This window comes from Lygodium microphyllum, chromosome 6 (assembly GCF_053477565.2).
Source record: "Lygodium microphyllum isolate KBCC chromosome 6, Lygodium_microphyllum_v1.1.10, whole genome shotgun sequence".
NCBI lineage: Eukaryota > Viridiplantae > Streptophyta > Polypodiopsida > Schizaeales > Lygodiaceae > Lygodium > Lygodium microphyllum.
In genome coordinates this window covers 100783140-100807973 of record NC_141140.1, presented here as the reverse complement: position 1 = coordinate 100807973, position 24834 = coordinate 100783140, and positions in this window count along the sequence as shown.

Here is a 24834-nt window from a genome sequence, read left to right as displayed (position 1 = left end):
TCCTCTCCCCCTCCCTCTCCCTCTCTTTAATTTCCTTCTCTTTTTCCCTCTCCCTCTCCCTCATTTCTTCTCCCTTTCTCATTACATACAAATTATACAAAAAATAAATAAAAAAGAGAGAGAATACACTCTCCCTCTCTCATTCCCTCTCTTCCTCTCTCATTCCCTCTCACTCTTCTTCTCTTTCTCTCTCATTTCCTCCCCCTCCCCCTCCCTCTCCCATTTCCTTCCTCTCCCTCTCTTTAATTTCACTCTCTTTCTCCCTCTCCCTCTCCCTCATTTCTTCTCCCTCTCACATTATATACAAATTATACAAAAAATAAATAAATAAGAGAGATACACTCTCCCTCTCTCTCGTTCTCTCATTTCATCCCCCTCCCTCTTTCATTTCCTCCCTCTTACTCTCCCTTCTTCCCCCTCTCCTTCCCTCCCCCATTTCCTCCCTCTCCCTCTCTTTCTCTCTCATTTCCTCTCCCTCTCTCAATATATATACACAAATTATAAAAGCAAAAGGGAGAGGGAGAGAGAATACACTCTCCCTCCCTCTCGCTCTCTCATTTCCTCCCGATGCCTCTCCCTCTCCCTCTCCCTCTCTTTCTCTCCCTCTCTCGTTTCCTCCCCCTCCCTCTCCCTCTCTTTCTCTTTCTCTTTCTCCCCCCCTCTCTCGTTCTCTCATTTCACCCCCCTCCCTCTTCCATTTCTTCCCCCTCTCTCCCTCTCCCTCTCCCTCTCCCTCTCCCTCTCCCTCTCTTTCTCTCTTATTTCCTCTCCCTCTCTCAATATATATACACAAATTATAAAAGCAAAAGGGAGAGGGAGAGAGATAATGCACTCTCCCTCCCTCTCCCTCTCTCATTTCCTTCCTCTCCCTCTCTTTCTCTTTCTGTTTCTCTTTCTCTCCCTCTCTCTTTCTCTTTCTCTCCCTCCCTCTCCCTCTCCCTCTCTTTCTCTCTCATTTCCTCTCCTAAACAAGCAAAAGAGAAAGAGAATGAAACCCTAAACAAGCAAAAGAAGGAGAGAATGGACTGACCGATGAGATATGGTGAGGGTTTGGCGGCTCCTCTTTGCGATGAAGGCTCCTCCTCTCCTTCGCGAACGGCAGCGGCGGCGGCGGCGGCTACGGCAAGCCTTCTTCCTCTCCCTCTCTCACGACGGTCGCTCTCTCTCTCTCTCTCTCTCTCTCAAAACGATTGACGAAAATGCGCGAAATGAACCTGTGCTCGGTTTCGGCCTGTTTTTTTCCCTGTGGGGCGTCACTATTTGCATCGCAAATGCGACGCAGATAGTGACGCAAATAGCGACATCGCTACTTGGATCGCTACCTGCCGTCGCTATAGGTTGAAATCCTTGTAGTGATTTTCATTATATCTTTTGATTCCCTCATCCCTATGAAAGATACCTATGATCAAGACCCCATTTTTCAAGCTAATTAGACTAAATTAGTTGCTAATAACTAGATCTCAATTGTTTCTTTGTCTTATTTTGATGGATTTATGTTTTATGAGGAAAGATTGTGTGTCACTATTCCATTTAGATCATTTGTGTTGCACGAAATTCATTATCCCCCATATCAAGGCCATAGAGGTATTATTTCTACTTTACAAACATTGATTGAAGATTTTATTGGCTATAAATGGAATCTGATGTTTGTAACTCTGTTTCTAAATGTTTAATTTGTCAAAGAGTCAAGCGACACCATGGTAAGCAATATGGTTTATTAATGCCTTTACCAATTTCTGAACGACCAGGGAAATATATGGATTTTATCATTGGTTTGCCTAACACACAAGCTAATCATGATATGATTTGGACTATTGTAAATCGATTTAGCAAACAAGCATATTTTCTACCATGTAAGAAAACATTAATTGCATCTCAAGCTACACAACTATTTTTAAAGACTATTTTCACAAATCATGGTTTGCCAAAAGTTATTATTTTTTATTGTTATTCTAGATTTTGTAATAACTTTTGGACTACTTTATTTGCTAATTTAGATACTAAGATTGATTTCTCATCTGTATTTCATCCTGAAATCAATGGGAAAATAGAAGCTACTAATAGTACCATTTTATATCTTTTGAGTGTATATACAATTTCAAAAACATAAACATGGGATACACACTTGCATCTACTTCAATTTTCATACAATAATACACTATATATAGCTACACAAAAAGTACATTTTGAAATCATTTATGGACATAGATTGCCTACCCCTGTTACATCATTGTTAAACAAAGTTAAAGCTGTTGATGATATTGCCAATACGCATGCTATTATTTTTGCTGAAGTTAAAGACATGATTGTGAAAGCCCAGCAATCATACACAAAACAAGCTAACAAGAGAAGAAAAGCTATGAGTTTCAAAGTTGATGATTATGTTTGGTTACGCATTGAAAAGAGAAGATTGCAAAGTGTTGAGAAACACCTTGATGTTAAATTAGCACCTAGATTTTATGGACCTTTCAAAATCATTCACAAAATCAATGACAATGCATTTAAATTAGAACTACCCCAACATTGGAAAATTCATAATACTTTTCATATCAGTTTAATACGACCTTTTAGAGGCCAATTACCTATCCACCCTATCTATGAAAACCCTCCTTTGTTAGAAGAAGAAACTAAAATCCTTGAACCTGAAACTATTGTAGATACTGACTTTATGACCACCAAAACTGGCTGTAGATATTCTAGATATTTGGTTAAGTTTAAAAATCATCCTATTGAAGAGGCCCAATGGATGTACGCCCACGACCCAAGGGCTTATCCCTCACTGTTGGCTCCACATTGGCTCCACATTGAGCTAATAGCAATTGAGGACAATTGCTATCCCACCTTGGGGATATGATGCTAGGAGGCATATTCCACATTGGATTCTATGATTTTTTAATTCCATGGTGGATTTCATGAGATTTTAATGTGGATTTCGTAAAACTATATTTATTTTCCAGGGCTCGTACACAAGGTGGATTCCTTGTTCGAGAAGTTGATGGGGATGTTTGTCCTTCTCATGCATCAAATTAATTTAATGTGCACGTGGGTGATTCCATAGTGGGTGATTTTGCAAAATACATATTTAAATTAATGGACGTTTATGAGTTTAGAGTGCACTCATATTAAATTAAGGTTAGGACATAGTTTCAACCTATTTATTTATTTTGTAGCTGAAGATTGCTAGGTATTCACTTTTATTGGTTTAATTTTATTATTTTCTAGCAATTGTGAATGCTTCACTTAATGTGTAGAGCAAGCAATGGTAACATTGGGAAGCACTAGGCGATAACGTGTATTCAGATTATCTAGAAGAAATTATCATTTTTAATGGGAGTGCGCCTTATCATTAAAGGCATGGCGCTAATATTTATTTAGGTGTGCTTATTTATTACACTTGATAGACATTTATTGTTTTGTATGCGCATGGGCACTCGGTTTAAATATTTCATTATTGGACATTGTATTTGGGCACAACCCGATTTTGGGGATGCCCAATCGCTTTATTCTTTATTTGGGAAAAAGCAAACACAAAAGCCAAAATATGCTAATTGTAAATTGGGCTATTTTTGAGCTTGGAAATTAATAAATTTATAAATGCATGCCTTTTGGAGCACTCACACAAGGCATGGGGGGAGATTGTACCCAATTTGTCTTTTTGTCTCATGTCATGCAAACTCTCTTCTTGCTTTTATGAAGTTTATGTAGAGTTCTTTGTTCTTGGGGACCTTACGGTGCTCACTATGCACGCAACAGCATCCAATTTGCACACCAGTCCCAGAGTCACTTTGGGGTCTATTTTTTATCTTGACAAAATTACATAAAAACTAGTTCATTCCTTCGCATTCACATTGTCCACAAGTGATTTCAGTCTGGACAGAGGGGCAAATGGCTTCTGATTCGGGATCTGGCTGAACGGGCGACATCTTGGCATTGAAATCTATTACCTTGGCCTCCGCCACTTGCTTTTTGGCTTTTGGATTAGGTAGTTGCTTCGTAACACTAAAGCTTGTAGCCATTAAATGGAGGGTCAAGCAGCTTTTGATTGATGAATGGACACTTGCAGTGGATTTCTGGTGTCAAAATGCACCTAGGAAAACTCCATCCTCCTTGATCCGTAATTGTTTCATTTTCTATCAAGAATGACTCCTTTATGGATCTCGGGCTATTTTAAAACTTTAAATTAGGCTCTACAAGTAAACACTCAGTTGAGCTACGTAGCAGTCCATCGTATCTAATGGGTATTGTTGAACCTTGGCTTCAAGGGTTGATCAAAGATCTTTGTACACACTAGCCTATGGTAGCAAATTGGAGTCCCAAGAGGAACACTAAGGAAAAGGGAATTCTCTTTCAAGAAAATCTATCTTATAACATCAACAAGCTTTTATTTCATTCTTTTGATCATTAAAACAAAGAAAACATCAATTCTTCACGCAGCATCATAGTAGATTTCTCCCACGGATTTGATAGAATCAACCATAATATTCAACATCTTCATAAAATTCTTCAATATAACAAAGAATAAAAAGGAATACACCATCTTTGAATGGAAATCAATCACATATTATTCTTCTTCAATGTCTTCATAGTTCTCTCTCTCAATCTCTCATATACAGTTACATTGTTTTGATAGAATTGACTATCTTTGGCTCTCTCTCTCTCTCTCCATCAATAGTATATCATATCCTCACTATAATGCTCTCATAATAACCGTCAATAATCCTTCTTAGGTCGTGGATGCACCTCCCAAGAGGTATGTTTGATATGAAGAGTCACCAGAGCCGCTACAGTGTCTTTTCATAGCTTACTACTGTCACTGTTACTTAGTCTTCTCTTCAGTCTTCAGCAATTGTTTCTTCCACTTGTTTTAGCTCTTTTGAACTTAGATTCATCTTTTCCAAAGGTTAGAAAACTTTCTCAAATTCACACATACGTTCTATAGAACACTAACAGAAGGTCTACAGAACAATTACAGTACAGCAATAGAACAGCTACAGTACAGTTACAGTACAAAGACAGAGCAGAGACAGATGCTCTATAGAGGGTCTACAAAAGGTTTACAGAAGGTCATCAGAACCTCATAACTCATACTTAAACCATTCCAAGCTATCAAAAACTATTCAATAAGCTTTCAAAAGATCTCAATCTTCATCAATCATCAATCCATGCTTCATACAGAAGAAAATCAGAACAAAACAGAAGCTTTACAGAAGGTATACAGAACCATTCAGAAGCTCCATAGAACATCATAGAACCTCATATCTCCACTGAGAATCATCATGAACTTCCAAAACATAGTCAATATCATCCAAAACACTCTCAAATACTTCCATTAACAACCATACATCACTCTAAATCCATCAAAAATCAATCATTCAGTCCTCAAAAATAACAAAAAATTAGTCAAAAGTTCAGTCTTTTTCCACTCTCAACATATCCCCACACTTAGAAAGGAAGCATTCTCGCGACCTAAGGAAAAGAAGAATATAAGTTCACTAAAGAGCTCAATTTTATCTTCCAGAGAATCTTCAATAATCTCTCCAAACCACGACCCCAACTTATCACATGTATCTGATAGAAAAAACTACTAAAGGAAAACTTCCGTTATTCAATAACTCATCTGATTAATCATTTAAAAACCATAACAAATTTGTAAAGGATATAAGAGGTTTTCTTTAGCTTTCCACCATAGGCTTTTCATCCATGAGCCATATTTTGAAAAGAGCTCTCGAACAAGTTACTCTCAATTAGCATGAACTCATCACATACAATTATTACAACACACACACAAACACTAACACAACCATCTAAATGACACCTCCAAAAAGAGAGCTATATCATTAAGAATCATCCAAGATACATTGCAAAGGCATCAATGAAGATGATCCCTTTTGAAGGCTTGGTGGTTTCGAAAGCGATCCATGGAGAAGGATTCATCTACAAATGTCTTTGGAGGATTTTGAAAGAACTGCAAGCAGCACATCCTTTCTAGTAAAACAAGGTATCTGCTAGGGAGACATAGGGCATGAAAATAAAGGACATCCAACTGGTGGGAGTCAATGTTCACATTGACATTCATACAAAGTTTTGGAATGGCCTTTTGATCATTATGGGAATGCCTATGCATGTATGCTAGATACCAAGCAAAATGAGCTGTCAATCTCATCGAAGGATCTGGAGATTGTGAATGTTGGTAAGAAAAATGAAGGTAGTTCTGGTATGCTTCACTGGCAATTGTCCAATCCCCTAGAATTATTGGCCAGTTTATCTGAGGTCCTATAAGAGAATCACTCGAGCTCCATCCTCGTCTTCTGGGAATCTGCTGATCAAACCCTTCATATTCACTAACCAACAAAGGGGGTTGAGAGATATAAGTGGCAGGAGATGGAAGTGGAATAAGTAAAAGTGGATGAAGAGAGGGGTAGAAAAAATCATAAAAGGAGGAATAGTTTAAAGAAGGAGTGGCTGAAAATTTTAAGGAATCAGTTTAGGAAGGGTGTTAATTGATAAATAGGAAAGGTAGAAGGGACATGGATGGATGGAGAAGGGCATGGTGGAGAAGGGGAAAATACTCTATCTTCGATAAAAGAGCAATATGTAAATATGGGAATTTGAGGAAAAGATTGAGGTTGGAAAAGAAGGGGTAAAATTGCTGTTGAATTGGTTTGATAGAGGGAAAGATAGATATCATAACGGTGAGCCATTTGTTGGTAATACAGTAGGCTAGGAACAGAGGGACCTAAGATGGATCTTCTCTGATAGGCATGAAAAAAGGTGGAATCAAATGGATTGTTTTTGGAAGGGTGAGCTAAGAGATCCACCCTCAGTTGGTTAGTGCTCTGTACATAGGTAGAAGCTATGTTTTGTCGATCGGTGATTCAAGACCACAGAATCAATCATTGAGTGCCAGGAATTATCAGGGCACGTAGCCACTTTTGAGGAGTAACTTTGAAACATGCCATCTATTTGCAACTCCAAATAGTTGACATACAAAACAACTTGTAAAACCACGTCTCCCACATACCAGGCCATATCTACTTCATTTGGAATCAACAGATTACCTCGTAGATACATATATGACAGCAACATGGTATCCGTCATCACAGAATCTTCAAACACCATACAAACCACTTCTGTCAGTAACTTAGGAGACCAAGCCCCACTCCAACCATCCTCTAGAAGAGGAAGATCCATCGTTGAAAGCTTCATGTAAAAGATAGTGGACAAAGAAAGAATGGTTTGGAGGAACATATTCCTGGAACTGCTTGAATGTAGACCATAGCAGATCCATCTTGGACTGCAATCATTCCACCTTATCTTGGAATAAATGACACAAGGTAGCCTGTCTCTGGAGAACTGCCAAGTCCGACTGTGAGAGAGAAGGAATCAGGGGAACATTAGGGCTTGGAGGAACAGACCGTGACTGTGCCAATTGGTCTTGCAACTGCTTGATTTGGGAAGCTTGTGATTCCACCATGTCATTAGCAGTCTGTAAGGTTGAGAGTTTTGCATCTAAAAGAGTGTGAAACTCTTGCGCTTCTTTAGACATCCTCTCCTCCTCTGAGATTTTAGTGACCTCTGATTGAGCTTCTGTTAAGTAAATCTTCAAAGAAGATATCTATTCTTTTTGGGTCTAAATCATTTGGGTTTATTGCTCCATCTGCTTAAACAGATCTGCCAGTGTGTCTTTAGCAGAGGCTAACTCTGATGTTGCTTGGTTTATTCTAGTGGTTTAGAGAGTTTAGATGATAAGCTTGGTATTCCTTCAGTCACAACACCAGGTGTATAGAGAGCACATAGTAATGTAAAGGATCCACTAAGTGATTTAGTGGTATGCATGTCTAGCAGGGTTAGATACCTTGTTAAAAGATTTGGTTTTAAAGGTTATGCAGTGCACCATTATGCTTATATGGTGAAGGTAGTTTTGAGGATGTTGAGCCCACTTGTTTTGAAGATGATGTTGGTCATACTCATTGGGACGCATCAAGAAAGCTATTTTCTATAAATGGATTTACAAAGTCAAGCATAATGCAGATGATTTAGTTAGTAGATATAAGGCTAGGTTGGTTGTAAAAGGCTATGCTCAAACATATGGCATAGATTATGAAGAGATATTCAGTCCAGTTGCTAGGATAGCAACTGTTAGATGTGTGATTACCTTGGTAGTAGTCAAAGGTTGGAGTTTGCAATAGATTGATGTCAAGAAATCCTTCTTGCATGGTGAATTACAAGAAGAGGTGTATATGGAGAAACCAACAAGTTATGAGGATTTGGAGTATCCCACATATATTTTTAGGTTAAAGAAAACACTCTATGGGTAGAAGAAAGCACCTAAAGCATGGTATGACAAGATCAAAGAGTATCTTGTCAACATTGGCTTTTATATTTTTGATACTGACGGATCACTTTATGTGAGAAAGGGAGATGCAAGTTTGGTTATTATAGTCATCTATGTGGATGACTTGATTATTACAGGTGATAGTGACAATGGGATTACTAAAGCTAAGGACCTTTTGAAGAAAAAGTTTGAGATGAAGGATTTGGATGAGCTAAGGTACTTTTTTGGTATTGAGGTGATCAGATGTGATGATGATATATGGCTATCCCAAAGGCAATATAGCTTAGATATGTTATCCAAGTATGGTATGACAACATGTAAGCCTCTTTCAGTACCATTGGAGAAAAATGTGAAGCTTAGTGTTGAGGTTGGGGATAGTATGGAGTTTGATTTACATGACTATCACAAGGCCAAACTTGAGCTACTTTGTTGGCCTTGTTAGTCAATTTTTCCTAGAAATTCTCATTTGGATGTAGTTAGATGCATATTGAGGTATGTGAAGTCCACTTTCCAATAAGAACTTTTTTATGTGGTAGGTAAGGATATACATGTGTTTGGATACACAGATTTAGATTGGGCTGGTAGCATGTTAGACAAAAGATCTACCAATGGATTCATGTTTTCCTTGGTAGTGCAGCAATTACATGCATAAAAAAGAAGCCTATAGTTGGTTTATAGAGTACAAAGGCTAAGTATAGAGGTGTTGTAATGGTAGCATGTGAAATGGTATGGTTGCAAAAGTCATTGGGTGACTTGGATGTGCAAGGAGATGGTCTAGTTGTCATTTATTGTGACAACATGAGCAGCATAGAGCTAGCTAGGAACCCCATGTTTCATGCTAGGACAAAACACATTGAGATGCACTACCACTTTGTGAGAGAGAAGGTTATGTACTGTTTGACTTAGTAAGCCACTTTTTGATTAGTATAGTCAGGTAGGTATTGTTTGACCTAGTAAGCCACTTTCCTTTATATTGTATCGTATCTATACTTTTTGTACATTGTATTGTGTGTGAAAGAAAAAGAAGAAACCGTCAAGAAAATGTTTTGGCCTCCATCTCTCTTCTTGTGTTCTTGAGTGAGCTTCCTCTTGTGTGTACAGTGTGTGTTTGGCATAATAGCTCAAGCAATTTCCCCCAGCATGTGATTCTTGATAGATTAGCACACTCAACATTGGTCCATTTGTAAGAATTTTTTTAAGTGGGCATTGTTTTATTCTTAATTAAAAGGCTTTGAATCTCAAGGAACAAATTTTGATGTGCATTGTACCAACCTTGCTATAGTTTCCTACTCTTTTAAAAGTGAACCTTGCACTAAGTTCTTACAGGAACGTTTTTCATATTCAAAGATATGAACACAATTAGCATCTCTAACCTTGCTTTTTTTCTTCTCTATCTCAAATATGAGTGGTATAGCTCTATGCCAATCATTATAGACTAAGATATTTACAACAACAGTTATAGTTGACCCTTACAGTGTATTGATCAAGGCATAGGCAATTCCAAACCAAAGAGTTACAAATTAATTTGGAAAGTCTAGTAACTTCTCATTGTGCCCACATAGCACATCCTTCTTCATGTCTTCAAATATGTTTCATGAAACCAGACCCAAGCTCGAAGAATAACCCTAGCATAACCTCTTTCCTATAAGATCTTATAGCTTCTCATAAACATATTTGCTTTGTGGTTGCTTTTTATCAGAGACTAAAAAGGATTGATTGTTTCCTTTGGCATCAATCCACAAAAAACAACTTGGCTTCTTCCAAGCCTTATTTGAAACTTGCATGAATTCAATCTCTCATGTATCCTCTTGCATACGCGCTACTATATAAATATTAGCTATGCAGATATATGCTAAAGCAACAAATTTATCTATCTCAATGATATAATAAAAAGTGAGTCTCCTAAGCCTCATGGCAAACTTGGACTACATTGGGAAAGAGTTGCAATTTGATTGACATGCATATACAAGGCTACATACAAATGAAGGACACATAGGGTTGAAATTTTCAACACTAGTTGACTCTCTAATTTGCAGGATTTGTTCACCTCTTGAATAAAATTCTCACCCTTACCACATGCGATGGTCATGACCATGTGATATGAGGGCCCTTTTCCATTGAGATGGGGATCTCTCACTTGATGCTGACCCATATAGGGTTCACCACACAAAAGGGTCAGCACCAAATGATATGGTACTCTCTGCCCTTGGGAGAGGCCTTTCTTACTTTGTAGTGACCCATTCTGGGTTTAAACCAAACAAGATTCATGACTGAGCAACAAGCTCTTAGGAATCCAAACAAAGAGATTAACCATACATACTAGTATGGAATATTGCATGAAGTCCTAATTAAATATGGAAAAACACAAAACAAAAAAAGTAAATCCCAAACAAAGTAATACCATGAAAGCTCACCTATAGGTTTCGTTGAAGATTTGTCTTCATCATAAAACCAAACTGGCATTTTCTCAAACTACTCCATGGAGAAACTATCCTTGCTTGTACCAATGGTTGGGGTCCTGGAATTCTTTTCTATGTAAAATATGTGTTAAAAATATATTTTCAAAATCACATAGAACTTTGTGTCCAATCATCCACATGATTTGAGAAATATGCAACGACCGATCCATGCTATACAACCAATCAAGCAATGCTTACATGAAAATTATGGATGCACTAAAAAAATTGTGCCTAGCCTATCTACATGTGCTCGTGCGTCATGCAAAATGAAAACAAATTTCCTTGTTAAGTAAAGATATTCAAGGTCAATGTGACTCCAAACCAAAATAGAAGCTATGTGCCCAAGGAACCCAAGCTCAAAGAAATTTCCAAGAATAAGTCATATAGCTCTATGCAAAATCAACCTTTTTCAAAAAAGAGTTATAGTCTCTTTTAGATCCTCAAAAGAGTATTGATTTTTCTAATGTACCTACTTTCAACTCAATGCAACATGTCCTAAACAAAACATGGTTCACAGATCGGATGTTGTATGCGCGCGCAGTGAGCGCCCCGAAAGGTCCCCAAGAACAAAAGAACTCTACTTTTGCACAAAAAACAAGAGAGAAGACTTGCATGACATGAAGCAAAAGACCAATTGGGTACAATCTCCCCCCATGCCTTGTGTGAGCGCTCCACAAAGCATGTATTTGATATATTATTCATCTCCAAGCTAAAAAAATAGCCCAATTTACAATTAGCACGCTTTAGCTTTTGTGTTTGCTTTTGTCCCACTAAAGATTTAAAGCTATTGGGCGCCCAAAGAGTCCGGCTGTGCCCAAATACAATGTCCAATAACAAATATTTAAATCATGCACCCATGCGCATACAAAATAATAAATAAATATCAAGCGCTTCAATAAATAAGCGCATAAAAAAAAATATTGGTGCCATGCCTAAGACGCACGGCCATCAAAAATGATAATTTCTTCTAAATAACTTGAATACACGCTATTGCCCAGTGCTTCCCAACACCACCGCTGCCTGCTCTACACATCAACTGAAGCATTCACAATTGTTAGAAAATAATAAAATTAAATCGACAAAAGTGAATATCTAGCAGTCTTCAACTACAAAATAAATAAATTTGTTAGAACTCAATCCTAACCTTAATTTATTACAAGTGCACACTCTAAACTCATAAAGGCACCTTTACCCCCAATAACCTCCCACTTAAAGGTGAATTTGCCCTAGTGAGGAGTGAAAAGAAAAAGAAAAAAAGACAGTACAACATGTACACATGCACAATAGGATGAGGAAAGACGACATCTCATCCCACACCCATTAACCTCCTAAGGAAGGCAAAGCGCTCTACAGAGAGGCTTTTTGTGAGCAGATCTGCAGGATTTTGGTCAGTCGAGATCTTGATAAGATCAACAGAGTTGTCCTCAACGACCCCACGTATGAAGTGATACCTCAACTCAATGTGTTTCATCTTTGCATGGAAGACCGGATTCTTGGCTAACTGAATAGCACTCATAGAATCCGAATGCAGTATACGGATAGCATCAATACCAAGGTCAGCAACTAAACGATCCAACCAAATGGCCTCCTTGCAAGCCTCAGTGGCTGCAACATGCTTGGCCTCTGTAGTAGAAAGGGTCGTGCATTTCTGCACCCTGGACATCCAAGAAACAGCACCTCCAGCATAGGTGAATACATAGCCAGAAGTGGACTTCCTACTATTTGCATGTCCTGCATAATCAGAGTCAGTGTACCCCACGACTCATGTATCCTGGCTGCCATAGCATATGCACATATCTGCAGTACCCTGGTACCTCATGATACCCTTCACGGCATCCCAATGCTTCTTGCCAGGTGTAGCCATATAGTGTGCCACAACACCAACTACAAAGGCAATATCTGGACGAGTGGCTATCATGGCATACATAAGACTACCCACTACGGATGCATAGGGAATATTGGCCATCTCGGCCTTCTGCTCTTCTGTCTGTGGATAATCAACCTGTGATACGTTCACATAAGAAGGCAATGGACAGCCAATAGGCTTTACGTCCTGCATGCGGAAGCGCTCAAGGACTTTATGAATGTACTCCCTCTGTGACAAGTAGAGGAGTCCCTAATGCTTGTCGCGTCTAATGCGCATACCAAGTATGTGAGTGGCCTATCCTAGATCTTTCATCTCAAAGCTCTTCTTGAGCTGAGCCTTAAGAGCATCTAGCTCATCATGAGCTTTTCCTGCTATCAACATATCATCCACATAGAGTACCAAAATCAATAAAGAACCATCGTGGGCTTTCTTCGTGTAAAGACACGGATCCATAGCACTCCGACTGTAGCCCTGTGACTGCATAAAGGCATCAAACTTATGATACCACTCCCTAGGTGCCTGTTCCAAGCCATAAAGACTTTTCTTCAATTTGCACTCTAGGTGCTGCCTGCCAGGTTCTGCAAAGCCCTTAGGCTGCTCCATATAAATCTCATCATGCAAGTCCCCATGTAAGAAAGCCGTCTTGACATCCATCTGGTATAAATCCAAGTCAAGCTGAGCAACCAAAGCCAAGACTAAGAGCAGGGTGGTCATCTTAACCGTAGGAGAAAAAACCTCATCAAAGTCCACACCATGCTCCTGCTTAAAACCCTTTGCTACCAATCTAGTCTTGTATGCTGGCTTGGGGTGTCCAGGGGTACCTTTTAGCTTGTACACCCACTTGCATGGCAAAGCCTTCTTGCCCATAGGCAAGGAAACTAAATCCAAGTTTCATTCTTATGCAGGGAGTCTATCTCAGACTGCATAGCCCTCTCCCAGGAGTGAATGTCACCCCTGTGCATAGCCTCATCATAAGTGAAAGGCTCTCCTACATCTGTAACCAAGACATAATGCATTGAGGGCTGAAATCTATCAGGTGGACGTCTGTCTCTAGTAGACCATCTCACGGCAAGCTTTGCTGTGTGCCCAGCTGCCTATCCAACACCTTGATCATGAGCATCTGCTGTAGCTATAGGCTATCCAACTAGCTGTGCGGGAGCTCTCGGCTCCTCCTGAAATATGACCCTGCGGATCTCAAAAACTCTCTCAGGCTGTCTATGCATTTTGTCTTCATGGAAGACTACATCATGATTGCGGATGACTTTCCATGCCTGCGGATCCCAGAGATGGTAACCCATCTCGCCTGCATCCCCATAACCAAGGAAAATGCATTTGACACTCTTGGGATCCAGCTTACTTCGCTTGTCCCTGGGCACATGGCAAAATGCCTCACATCCAAAGACACGGAGATGCACATAAGAGGGAGGTTTTCTAGTCCATACCTCCTCTGCAACCTGGAAATCCAAACCACTAGAGGGTGATCTGTTTATGACATGCACAGCTGTACTAACTGCCTCAGCCCAAAAGCTTTATGGTAGGCCTGCATGACTAAGCAAACTGCGTATATGCTCCTGGATGGTTCTATTCATCCGCTCAGCCAAACCATTTTGGGGGGGGGGGTAGGGGGCGGTCAACTGATGCTTAATACCCCTCTCATCACATAACTCCTCAAAAGCATGTGAGACATACTCACCCCCATTATCTGTCCTTAGGCATTTTAGCCTATACCTAGACTGGTTCTCAACCAATGCAAGCCATTTTAGCCTATACCTAGACTGGTTCTCAACCAATGCAAGCCATCTCTGAAACACAGCCAAGACATCGGATTTCAGCTTAATGGGATAAGCCCAAACTTTTCGTGAAAAATAATCTATGAACGTAACAAAATACTTTGCACCACCCATAGATTGACAAGGCATGGGCCTACAGACATCAAAATGTACCAATGCCAAGGGCTCACTCATGCGTGGCCTACCAGACTTCTTATGCGTAGACCTAGTCTACCTGCCATAAAGACAATGCTCACATGAATCAAAACATGCATAATCAAGGGGCGGTAAGTACTGCAAGCCAGAAAGCATTTTCATTCCCTTCAAAGACATATGGCCCAAACGGGCATGCCAAAGAGATACATGTGGGATAGAACCCACAGACAAAACATGATCAAGGGGAGAAACTGATACAATCAAGGGGTAGAGACTACTAGCCTTGGCACCTCTGGCAATCACAAGTCTGCCACGAGTGATCTTCCATGCAGAGTCTCCAAAAGATACATGATAACTTGCGTCATCAAGTTATCCAATTGACATGAGACTGTGTGTCAAAGCAAGTACATGACGTACATCCTGCATAACAAAACTACTGCCAGAAGTAAACTGCAGCCTAACATCACCAATGCCCACAATATCAAGAGAGCTATCATCACCCAAGCGCACAGTACCCGAAATAGTACGGTATGAATGAAACCACTCTCGACAAGGTGTCACATGAAAGGATGCACCTGAGTCCAAGAGCCAACACTGTGCATACATAGAGTGTATCTTTGTCATCTACGAAGCATTAGAAGAAGCTGCAAGGATATAATCATCATCATCAACATCCTCAGGTTGCATAACATTGATCTCTTCAATTTTAACACTGGACTTTGCAGGCACTATGCTGCGATCAAAAGACTTATCCTGCACTTTGTCTTTCCCCTTATCTTTGCACCTTTCATTGCGCAATTCATGGCATTGTGGCCTAATATGGCCCTTTTTACCACAATGGTGACAAGTAACATCTGCATTCCTGCCACGGGATTTGCTACGTGACTTCCCACGAGACGTGGATCGAGATTTTGGAGAATCCCGTCAACCACGGCCACTGCCACTGCCATGCTTTCCATATCCATCATTCTTGCCTCTAATTGTCATAGCATGCGACACATAAGAGGCATCCAAATTCTTAGGGTTTTGCAGAAGAGCACTCTCAACATCAGATAATTTCAAGGTAGTAGTAGAGGCACATAATGCAGTGCGGAATACATCCCATGACTCATTAAGAGTACCAAGCAAGAAAAGAGGAGTGACATCCTCTGCAAAAGTGATGTCCTGCGAAGTCAAGTTCTTGAGTATAGCATCGAACTGGCTCAAGTGAGGAGACATAGTCACATTCTCCTTCATGCGGCGCAGATCCATAAGCTACTTCAACCAATACATCTGACTCATTGGACTTTTCTTATCATAGAGATTTTTGATCTTATCCCACAATTGCCATGCACTCTGTTCTTTCTCAAAGACATTATAGTGAACCTATTCTGTGAGAGACAATACAATAGTGGACTTGCATAACTCATCAAGCTCAAGCCATTCCTCATCTGGCATAGTTGTAGGCGGATGCCCGCTTAACCTCAAAGGTTTGATCTGTGATTTTTGCACCAACACCTGCCAAATCTAGCTCTTCCAATAAGAGTATTTCGTACCATCAAGCTTAGTGATGTTGAAAATAGCATGATCAGTGGACGAACTCGCCATAATGCAGGCTGGAAGACTGTAGACAGTTCAAAACTACTTGCTGTTTACTGCAGAAACTGACAAAAAAATCACCAAAATCAAGGGAAAATGGCAAGGAAAGTGGAATCAAAGCTGCTACCCACCAAGTACTAGTGAAAGTATATCATTTCAGAGTGTTTCAGCATGAAAAATCCATGTCAGTCCATACATATATGCTTGCTGTAATAAATTTAAGATTTCAGTAAAAGAGAGCTAACAGTGCCAAAATCGGATCCCAAGGCAATCAGATATTGCCAAGACCAAAGCCAGCATCATGCGGGCATAGCATAAGCATATGATGGTCGACAAGCATGAATCCGACACCCAAGTATGTTATACAAACATCTGCCAGTGAGTAGGCACACCTCCCAGTCAATGGGGCAAAGTATTCCTGCCACTACCAAAGCTTGACACAAGTAGGTGTCAGTTCACAAAGATACGGATCCAAAACCGAGACTTAGCTCATAAGCATACAGTGAACCAAGACATATGATGTATTATCCCAAAAGGTAATAAGTCCCAAAGTCTCAAGTGTCTGTAACTGCTCAATGGCATGTAACGGCTCAATGCATAAAAGTACCACCTGCTCAATGTCTGATAAGCATTCAAGAATGCTCCCACTGGCACAAAAGTCGTATGTACGAGCTCAAGAGCTCAAGCCAAGGCAAGATACAGTGCCAATGACATAAGTCCGAGACAATACATCAATAGTACATCCCGAACATGTAGGCGGTAGAGCATCCGTAAGCATGTAAGACATCAAATACATCCTAATCCAAACTTTGACAAGCCAAGTAACATCCAAGACTACTCCAGATAATCCAAAATGCATCCAAGGTGGAGCTTCAATGAGCACTCAAGCTCAACGTATGCATAGGGTAATCAACCGTGACATGAGCATCAAGCCGTAGGCAACGGATATGCATAAATCCAAGAAGCATCACTATCAAAGCATATACCAATGTCAATAAGTACGGGCTGAAATAAGCTCAAGCTTCCAAAAGCATCTGAATTCAATGACAAGCTCAAAGTTGTCCCTTGATGATAAATACATCATAGCATAACCCAAGACATACATCTGGAACCAATAGTCATATGTCAAAGCATGAAAGATAGCTTTAGCCCAAGAGTATTCAGCATGCATTTACTATTATAAACTGTGTATTTCCAGCCCCAAAACCAGGCCAAAATCATAGCATTACATGTAACTTCAATACCCCAATCAACCGGGATGCAATAGGCATCAAACTGGTTATGTAGTCATGCCCAAACAAGCATAGGCATATAAATACATGCTGTCTCAGACCTAAAATCTATTGCAAAATATTATGTCATCAGAATTCGGCAAATCCGACATCACCATCACGTCCGAAGCATGCCAAAACCCCAACTTAGACTCTTACCTCGCCTGAATCGGGTTCCGAATGCCCGAGATATGACAAAAAGAGTGATTTTTGGGCCAGATTTTGAAACAGGCGTAAAAAAAACGTGAGCTAGCTGGAAGGGTCTGCTGTCCCACGTGTCAACAATGGGGCCCAAAGGGGGCACAAATGATGGCCAAAGAAGGCCTACACCAAGCTTTCGCAAGCCTTGATAGGCTGGAAGCAAGATCCAGGTGAAGGAAGCTCCAAGAGGTGTGAGCTATGGCTGCCCACAACTTGTTTACAGCCTGTAAGACCTGAGAACTGAAGTCAAACTTTGAAATAATGAAGCAATACCTCAATCAATGCCCTGAACAATGGGGCTCAAAGGGGGCACAAATGAAGGCCAAAGAAGGCCTACACCAAGCTTCAGCAAGCCTTGATAGGTTGGAAGCAAGATCCAGGTGAAGGAAGCTCCAAGAGGTGTGAGCTATGGCTGCCCACAACTTGTTTACAGCCTGTAAGACATGAGAACTGAAGTAAAAATTTGAAATAATGAAGCAATACCTCAATGTCAATGCCTGATGGTGCCTCAATAGACCAGGAAGAAGTTCCGGAAGCTGGGGAGTGACGGAAGCTCAAGAGAATGAGCTATGGCTGCCGGGAAGGAGACCCAATGAGAGTGGGGAGTCGATGGGATGCTGAGAATGCCATGAACCAAGCTCAAGAGTCGGAAAGCAAAGCTCTAATACCAGTTGAAAGGAAGCGACGAATCGAAGGTTGGACTCGAGAGCTATGGCGGGAGAGCAAGAGCAGAAAGGGAGAGACTAGAAATGGGAACTCCAACAGTCACAATGTGTGACTGGGCCTTCCTTTATTCAAATTGTCACTAAAAGAATAAAGAATAAAGTGATGGTGTCGGGTGCCCGCCACCTACAGTGTGTAGTGGCGGTGACTGTCAGTGTAGTAATACACGGGCGGCTAGGCAGAGGCGCCTTTACCCCCAACACTTTATGAAGAAAAAATACATAAAAAGATGCTCTCTAAACCTACCACCAAATGCACAACCTTAAGTAGTAGGGAGAAGGGGAATATTAAGGGTTGATAATACGCTAAATTCTATTTTTTTTTAAATCATAGCATTTAAAAGATAGGGTTTTGAAAATTAAGAGGGTTGTGTAGAACGAGCATGCTCGATGTTGGCCCTATACAATGTAGAAGTTATGTTTAGAGTAAAGGCATGAAAATAAATGTTTTTACACCTTGATAATGCTCGTTGTTGATGAGAGAAATGTTTAAGTACTATAAATCATACACAATTGCATTGCATACATCACATGGTATCATCCTAGATTCACAACAATTGTTTTTATGAACAATGACCTATGTTGAGGAGGTGAGGTACCCTAAGCTATAAGGTTAGTGGTGTGTTTACTTTGGGGGATATTCAGTGAATAATATATTACATCTCTTAGAATGATTTATTAAAAGAGTGAAGCATGTATCAAATGTGTTCTATGTATGACCGTGGGGCCAATCCTTGAGGTGTAGAAGAGTCGTATTGTGTTCACGACAATGAGCCTAGGGATGCTCCCTTTGTTTGTGCTTACATGGTGTATTACACTAATATGTGTATGGACTGCATGGGAAGGGTTACTCCTTGGATTACAATCCATACAAACACTGTCATGCCACTACACAGTCATAGTGTGAAAAACTCTAGAGTAGCTTTCTTATTGATCTAGAGAGTTAATGCCATTTTAGTCATTAATGTTAATGTCTGTAGTAGTGCGGATGGTTCAAAAATACTAGATTTTTGGACAAGTTTAGACAATTTTTGATATTTTAATTATTATCTCTTGTAAAAAATCCAAGAACTGTAGAGAACTAGAAAGGATGATATGTAAAAGAAAGTAGGTAGCTTTCAGCCATTTTGGGAATAGTTTATGTAAAAAGAAGGATTGACGAAATCGCACGACATGTGATCGTTGTTTTAAGGCAGTGTGAACAATGCTCCGAACTAGGAGATGAAGGAGTGATCTGGCAAGATTTGGGACAAGTGTCTTGGTATTTTATCCCCCTTTCAAAAGCCAATGAAAGGCTCAGATTGGCGGTCTGAGTAGTATAGAGGAAGGTATTGTTTTATGCACATTTTTTAAAAATCTTTTCATAATGCAAAAATAAACTAGCAAGCTTCATCTCTATGAGTATTTTTCTACATCTTCTATTACTTTGAGCCCCTTCTCTTCTGTCTACTCCTCTCCCTGAATCTCCCTTCACCCTATTGTCTCTTACCCCCTTGCAAACTTTCGATCCCAAACGCTCCGATGTGGTGAACCCGACGTGAAAGTCGACAGTAAGCAGGTGTGTAAAGATGGGGAATTCTGCAAGTTCAAGTGGTGGTGATGCTTTACAACACATGATTGCTTTGTTGCAGCAACAACAACAACAACAGTTGTTGTTACAACAACAAATGCAAACTCAGCAAGAAGTAGAAACAATTGATTCCTTAGCTGTGAATGCATTGCAAGCACAGTGGGACAAGAATTGAAATATTTTAAGGGTCAAAATGTTTTTTCCTTCATCTAGTTGTATGAAGAAAATATGTCGTTTCATGGGGTACCGCAATATGCATGGAGTCAGTATTTCTCATGTTTGGCCATGCATGCATTGCGTGATCGGATTGATGAGTTACATAGAGGAGATTTTGATTGGGTAGCTTTTCAAAAAGCTTTGAGAGAAGAGTTTTTCTTGGAAGATGTAGGATCGGTAACTAAAAAGACATTTATAAATTGGATTAAAAAGCCCAATAAAGGGTTGATTGCTATAGCTTTGCTCTATGAATTTTAAAGTTGGTATGCGCAATTGGATGCTGATGAGTAGCAATCATTGGAGAGTCAAAAATTTGATTTTTTTTCAAAGGCTACAGATCTTGTATTGCAGAAGAAGCTGACTAATCGTTTAGAAGATGCCTCTTTTGAAACGGGGATGAAATCAGATTGGGCTAATGTAACTAAGGCAATACATATGTTGGTAAAGAGAGAGTGGATGAAATTAAGATGGGGTACATGCACCACACCTACCAGTGCTCAGAAGGGGGCTGAAATTGTAGCCAAGACACCTATAGATATGGCAGAAGAGCCAACTATACCCATTGGTACGGCTCTTAAAAGTGATTTTGTGGATGAATTAATGAAAGGCATGGGTGACTTGAGGCTAAATTTGACAAAAATCTATGCAAAGGTTGAAAATTTGGATATTAAGTTAGAAGAGAAGGCTCCAAAAATAGCCCAAAAAGGCTGTATACAAGAGGAGATGCATTTGGTGTGATAGTTTACAACATGAAAAGTGAGACCGTATAGCGTACCTTGAAGCGGAAGCAAAAAGGTTAGTCTATGGAAAGATTGCAAAATACATGCAACAAAAACTAGTTTTCCAATAGAGCTAAATTTTGAAAATGGTGGCATGCAGATAAGGTTGGAAGATATGGATGCAAGGACAACATTTGTTGCATATGGGTTGAGAATTGAAAGGATTGATGAAGCTCGAAAAGAAGGCATCCCTGAAGCTGAATCTCGGGTTTGGATACAAGCGTTAGATTGCATGGAAAAGGGCAAAACAGAAAAGTCTGAATTGGCTAATGCAAGCCAAGTATGAAATCATTATGGCCTTGTTCTTTCTTTCGTTTCAAGGAAGAATAGGATGGAGTGCACTGGTGGATTCATTTTCAACCTATACTTATTTGGTTGAGGTCTCGGGGAAGTTACTATATGTACATCTGCTACATCACATGCGTTCAACGCCTATTTATAAGTATCCTTATCTTTGAATATTTTTTGAATAAAACATAACCCTTTTCTATTCAATCTATAAATAACCCCTTTATATTACACCCTTTTGTATGTCAAAAAAGTATAGAAATGGTATTTTAAAAATACCTTAGTTTGAACCCACGTAATGCATACATATATTCATGAATAACTTAGCCGAGGAGGTTGAGGTTCATAATCAAGAAGCTCTTGGGGAAGGAAAGAGAAGAAGAGATGAGGATAATGATGGTCCTTTCTCTTCAGGCCCATCTAAATGCATAACACGAAGTAAAATGAAGCAACAGAAAGAGGCTAAAAAAGAAATACATGAGCATGTTATGGAAGATGCATCTCAAGAGAAGAAATAAGAAGGAAAGAAAAGGGGCAAGTAGCCCGGTTACAAGTTACAATCGGATCTTGAGACCGCCACAAACCTTAAAAGGGTCTTGGAAGATTCCATACTTGGTAGTAGAGTGAAATTCACACTTGATGAAGTTCTTGGAATTGCAAAGCATGAATTCCATGATGCAATCATTGATATGCTGAAACAAAAAAAGACAATTTTATGGTGAAGTTTTGCAAGCATTTATGCATGTTGACAAAGACATAGAGAAACAACTTCAGAGGGAATATGGTGATGCATGTAATGCTGATTTGGAGTAGGTTGATGCTGAAAATGGCTTAAATGGGAGTGCAGACAAAAAGCTTGTGGCTGAAATTCTTCTTATGGGTAGCACCAAGCATAGAGAGAAGGCTATGTATAATGGGGATGTCCATCAACAAGAACATGCAGAAGAAGATGCTCATTTTATTCCAAGTAGTCATTATTCATGAATGCATTGGGCTCGTGCTACAACAAAGACAATTGTTAAAGTGGGAGAAAGAGAGACGCCTTGCATAGCTATCTTGAATCATGGTTCCGAAATCAATGTTATGGCACACAGTTTGTATGAGAATGGAGGTTGGCCAATTGATGTAGATCCGAGATGGTGCATGCAAACCGCAAACAATTCATCAGGGGATCTTTATGCGACTTGTCAGAATGTACCTGTGACTATTGGAGATATTAGGGATGAATATCATTTTTTTGTGCAGGATTCATGTAGTTATCCAGTGATTTTGGGGCAGCCCTATATATTGAAATCAAGGTTGGAAACAAAAGCCTTGGATAATTGTTCTTCATATGCTCGGGTTTGGAGTAAGGACAATACAAAGGCAGTACAATTTCTCACTATTTGTGTGAATTATCCCCGCAATTAGGATAGGCTACGAGATAATCCCATGCCACCTAATACACAAGAGTTTAAGGGTTTTTAGATAGCACTACTATAAGTGGAGGCTATGGCAGTGCCTCTAGGAAGATAATTATGCCTCCAAGAAAGGGGGAAACAGTATTTGTCTCTGGATTGCAGGAATGGACATCATGTAGTCTTGGTAATTTTTAGAATATTTCATCCATGTGCAGGGCTAAAAGAAATATGTAGGATGGGCTAAAAAAGAGGTGAAGATATATGGTTTGATGGTTGTAAATGAAGGTATTTAAGGGCTTTTTTGAGTTTTGGTTGATATTGATACATTGGTTGAAATTTCTACAGCAATTAATGCTGGAAACATGGCGGAAAAAGAGGTTAATTATGTTGACACTTTAGAGATGTATGAAGTCATTCAAGAGTTTGCTGAGCATGAACATAAGAATATGGATGAAGAGGTAGAAGATGAAGACATTGACATGGCAGAGGATACTTCTTGTGACACTGCAGAACCATAAGACTTTGGAACATGCCAGAGGATGTGTAGGTTAGGAGGGGGTGGATGTCATGCCACTATGTAGTCACAGTGTGAAAAACTCTAGAGTGTAGCTTTCTTATTGATCTAGAGAGCCAATGCCATTTTAGTCATTAATGTTAGTGTTCGTAGTATGGATGGTTCAAAAATACTAGATTTTTGAACAAGTTTAGCCAAATTTTGATATTTTAATCAGTATCTCTTGTAAAAAATCCAAGAATTGTAGAAAACTTCTAGAATAGGATGACATGTAAAAGAAAGTAGGTAGCTCTCAGCCATTTTGGAAAGATTTTATGCAAAAAGTAGGATTGGCAAAGTCGCGCGAAGCACAATCATTGTTTTCGGGCAATGAACAACACTCCAAACTAGGAGATGTAGAAGGAGTGATTTGGTAGGATTTTGGCTAGGTGTCCTAGTATCTTACCCCCCTTTTGGAGGTGATGGAATCATCACATTTTTGTCTATAAGAGATTCATCTTCTCATAATGCAGAAATAAATTGACAGGCTTCATATATGTGAGTATTCTTCTACATCTTTGATTACTTTTAGCCCCTTCTCTTCTATCTACTCCTCTCCTTGAATCTCCCTTCATCCTGCTGTCTCTTTGCCCCGCACAGACTTTTGACCCCAAAATCTTTGACAATGCAAAGTTCTACATTAGATGTTAGGATAGTATACCCCTTAAACGCTCCTGGCCACGAGGCCTAAGGGTGGTTCGTTCCTAGTAGAGGCTCAACTAATGCCATAGAGCCCGTGTTGGACTCGTTTTAGGCCCCAATATCGCACCCAAAAGTGTTACATGGGTTGCACATATGTATTTGTAATTATAATATCTTAGACTTGGTCTAATTATGCTAAGGTTGAAGCATGTAACAATGATTGACTAGCCTAGTGTTCACAAAGTGGGTAGGATGCCCAAGGGGCGTAATCCCTACATGCAAAAGGGGTGAAAACCTTAAATGCAAAAGGGGTGCCAACCCTAAAGGAAAATTACAAAAGAGGCACAAAACCCTAAATGAAAAAGGGGTGCAAACCCTAACCCTAGCCCTAATTCTTGGTCTATATAAGGGTGGTAGGTCTCAGGTGTATTCAGCCTTTTGGCACATCCACTCAAGTTTTCTATTCTATCATCTTGCTTCCATTGTGTTGAGAGTGATTGAGAGGGAGAGAGTGAAAGGTATTTTGAGCGAGAGACTAAGGGAAGGTAAAGCTCTTTGCCGTTGTCTTACTTTTCTCGTATTCTCTACTAGCTCTTCGAGTTGTTGATGTGCTTGGTTGTGGATGTGAAGGAGCGACATCATTGGATCATGTTGATCATAGTTGTGGAATCATATTCGAGCCTTTTAGTAATCAAAAACAAGAAGTCAAGTTAGGTGAGTTCAATAGAACTTGAGCTAGTCTTGTGTTCTTACTTTCTTGGGGTGGACTTGTCAAGTTAGAGTGGAGTATTGAGAGACAAGGTGAGATATTGTCGTTGAAGAGAGTTGTAGCTTTTGAAAGAGTAGGAGTCCATCCAAAGTCTCGATTGTTGATGCATTAGGCTTAACAATCTCCAATAGTTAGATAGCCTACTAACTTTGGAAGAGGAACCCCTTTGGATCTACCTGCATCTAACAATTCAAAGCCATCCATTCCAAGGATTGATTTCAACCCAATAGGAACCCCTAGACCACCAAGACCTATAGTG